At 47.0% G+C, this 3,855-nt stretch overlaps 1 pseudogene; it reads right to left on the bottom strand.

Moving 5' to 3' along the window:
- LOC116082729 overlaps positions 1 to 1,599 on the bottom strand; it is a 5,000-nt pseudogene extending 3,401 nt beyond the window's left edge.
- Between the last annotated feature and the right edge of the window lie 2,256 nt (positions 1,600 to 3,855).

Raw genomic sequence — 3,855 nt, 5'->3', positions numbered from 1 at the left:
TCGCTGAGGGCTTGCAGTGCACTGAGAGAATGGTTGGTATAACTATGGCTATTTCCTGTGCTGCTGCATACTCCCACAGGGAATGCAAGCTTCCTGCAGGGAAAAACTAACTGGGTAGGGTGCGAGGGCTGCCATCCATGTCAGGGCTCATGCAAAGTCTTGGGGAGAGCACAGAGCTTGCTTGCCCTGGGTTCATGCAGGGGCTGCCTTGTGAGGGACTGTTCCTTTTGAGTGCACGGTTACTACCCTGAGGAGTGGTTGCTTGCAGGTCTGACACATGGTTCATGCCCCTAGAACCTGCAAACTTGCCCATAGGCATGCCCATTTGGTCCTTGGGCCATTCATAGGAAAATTTATGTTGCTATTGGGGTCATGTCCTGACCTGGGTTCCCACTGCACAGGGCCTGATGGTCAGGGCTGCTAGAGCTAATTGGATTCAATGGCCTCTCCATTGCTTGTCCAGTCAGATCCGGATTCATTACACATCTGTTCTGCTTTCTGTGAAGCATGCATAAAGATATTACATGTTCATGCCCCTTAGTCGTCTGAGAATGGATGGGTTTGCTCTTCGTTTGTGCAGCAATGAGAGTGCCGTCAAAGAAAAATGATAGATCTCACTGAAAGCCAACCCTTGTCTCAGAACTTCGTGATGATGCCTCTTGGCGTGTGACAGAGACTCCCCTTATGCGCTGTGTGGAACCTCTGAAGACATCCTCTCACCAGATCCTCCCAGCCCGGCTTCATGGCGGCTCTCATGGTGCTAGTGTCCAGGGAAGTGATCCTGCCTTGCATACCCTGGCGAGTGGTAAAGCTTTCCGGTGAGGGAAGGGCTGAGCTTTCCTTCATGAGGATTCTTTGTGCCACACAAATCAAGCAGGATGCAAATCTTCGCCTTCCTCTTTGATAGACTTTGGTTGAGACACAGCGAAGCACTGTGTTGTTTTGTATTTCTGATGTGCTTCCTGGTTTTCATGGCCTTCCTCTTGTGAACCTGGCAAAGGTTTCCCCAGCATCTGACAGTTGAAGGGATAGCCGTTCTGCCTGGGAGGTTCTCCAGACTGAGATCCCCCATTCACCATGGACTTTGGCAGCTGGTTCAATGTGATCTCCAATATGCAGGATGCTGTAGACACTCTTGTTCATCAGTTCTTCTTGGTTATACCGTAGATACTGTGTCACATTCTCTGACACGAACACCATGTTGCCTTCCAGGTTCACAACAAAGAACCCAGTGAGGGCCTCGGCAGCATAGGCCCCAGTGTGTCCTTGTCGATGACACCCTGCCCCTTGGACCGCACATCTGACTTCTGCACTTCATCTATGTTGGCAGCTGCTGCTTTCTCTTGCTCTTTGATCTGGCAGACCTGCTTCAGTTTCTTTTAAGATGGCACATTTGTCAGGTTTGAAGTTGAAGTTGTGGATGTTTTTAAAAGTTGCAAACATCAGCTCTGTAAGTTCCTCTATGTGCATATACTCCTGCTCGTGATTACGTTTCTCAGCGCTCCTCTTGAGGCTAGGTCTGAGCTGGTCCGGACATTCCTTGCATTTTCTGGTCTCTGCCCTGGACCTGTCAGAGGTATTTTCTCCCATCCCACTCATTTTACACATATCAGCAACTGTGCCTGTACACAGTGCAAAAGATCCGATAAACTGAAGCCAGATGCAAGAAAAATCTCTCTCGCCTCTCCTTTCTCTGGGACTCCACGTCTTCCCACCCCCTCCCCTCCTATCTCCTGGGAAGCTGAGTCTCCGGTTTGGACACACATCTCATTGCAGGCTCCACACACCCATGCAGCCGTTCCCCATACACAACAACAGCCTGCCCGGCCAGTGCACGGCTCCACCAGGCTAGCTTCAATTTCTTTCTTTCTTTCCCCTCCTTCTCTTCCTCCTCCTCTTCTTCATCCTCTTCTTCCTCCTCCTCCTCCTTTTAAAGATTTATTTATTTTATTTATATAAGTACACTACAGCTGTCTTCAGACACACCAGAAAAGTGCATTGGATCTCAATACAGATGGTTGTGAGCCACCATGTGGTTGCTGGGAATTGAACTCAGGACCTCTAGAAGAGCAGTCAGTGCTTTTAACCACCGAGCCATCTCTCCAGCCCCAGCTTCAATATCTTAACTATTTTTGGTTTCCAGTTACAAAATGAGAGAATGGAGCCAAGGCTCTTATAATATGCAAGGCAGAAACATTTACAATATTTTAAAAAGTGTATTTTATACATGAAATAATTTAATACAACCAAAAAAACATTGTGCCATTTTTCCAGACATGCAGTGAGCTGCGGAGTTCTGGAGATTAAAAAGCCCGCAATGGTGTGGTTTTATGGTGTAGCTGGAGACTCAAACCCTGTAACCTGTTCATTTACAGGAGAAGTGCTAAATTCAGAGAGGGTGTGTCTTTTAGTCTCAGGGCATGGTTTAGGCCCGGGTGGTACAGCTCCAGGGATGGCAGAAAGTAGATGATCCGTACGTAGTACACCCCCACTGCCAAATGGACAAGTGGCCATTTTTCTTTGCCTTAGGGCTATGTGATATAATTGCAACTATTTTAAGAAAAACGGTGCTTAAAATAAAGACTGAAAAGAAATCTGTCAAACTGTCTCAGCTGTGGTGACAGAATTCCTAGTGGCTTTCCCTATACTTTTACACTGTTTGGAATCTCTCTAATTTGTTCCAGTGAGTATGTACTGGAGATGGTTTTATTGAATTTCATCAGTTTGGGGCAAGAACGCTTGTACCTTACATGAATGGATGTTCTTTAATGAGTCAGGATGGGGATTTTATTATCACCCTTAGCACAGGCAGCATGGGTACTTAACATTGTCTCCTAAGAGAGGGTAGTCCATGTGACAGTTGCACACTCAAGCCATCCCAGATTTCCACACACACTGGATTTTCACAGGCCAGAGGAGCCCAGACAGTAACTTTAGTTACTTTTCTAAATATCTCAAAAGATTGGTACTGTATGGAAAACCGGGGTCAAATAACTTGGCCAGATGTTTTCTGACCTAGGACTAGCTATTAAAAGGCTGGGTTTCATCTGCAAACCTCGAAGGCAGCTTTCTGGGGTGTTTTTTTTTTTTTTTCCCCCAGCAGCTGCAGTTGCTGCTTATAATGCTACATACAGTTTCCCATCTGGGTTCTGTTAGGAGCTGGTCTGGAGCTGTATATACACGAATGCTAAATTCTGAACTTCAAGATCTGGGGTTGAGTGAATTCTCACTTACACTGGCCTTTGTTGTGTAAACCTTGCTCCCCAATGTAAAGCTATCTGTTAAACAGAAGTGACTGTAACCAACTGGAAAGAAGAGAGGTAGGTGGGCTTCCGGTACTAGGCGGAGGGTCACAGAGACAAATAGAGGCAGAGAGAGACAAACAGAGGCAGAGAGAGACAAACAGGCAGAGAGAGAGAGGAGAAGCAGAGGGAGACACACACATACACAGAGGCAGAGACACACACATACACAGAGGCAGAGAGACACATGCAAGCAAAAAGGTGTAGAGAGACATGTGCAGGCAGAGAGATAGACACACAGAGAGGCAGAGAGACACAGAGGCAGAGAGAGATACACAGAGAGTTGGGGAGACAGAGAATGGTGGAGAGAGAATGGGGAGGGGGTGAGGAGAAAGAAAACAGGAGAGCAGGACATTAGACGGGTAAACCAGGAGCACGTGGCCCAGGAACTGTGCCCAAAGACACACTAGCAGAGCAGAAACACCTGGGTGCGACTCCAGTAACTTGGGGAGTGTATCTGGGAAATAGCCTGTCTAGTGTAGAAAAATAGTTTAGGGGTAATTGCCCAGTAATTGTGCTAAAGCTGATTCAATCCATAGGACTCTGTCTTGAG

Source organism: Mastomys coucha, unplaced genomic scaffold (assembly GCF_008632895.1).
Source record: "Mastomys coucha isolate ucsf_1 unplaced genomic scaffold, UCSF_Mcou_1 pScaffold11, whole genome shotgun sequence".
In the NCBI taxonomy this organism is placed as follows: Eukaryota; Metazoa; Chordata; class Mammalia; order Rodentia; family Muridae; genus Mastomys; species Mastomys coucha.
Note: the sequence above shows the minus strand (reverse complement) of the source record. Positions and strands in the feature narration are given on the sequence as shown.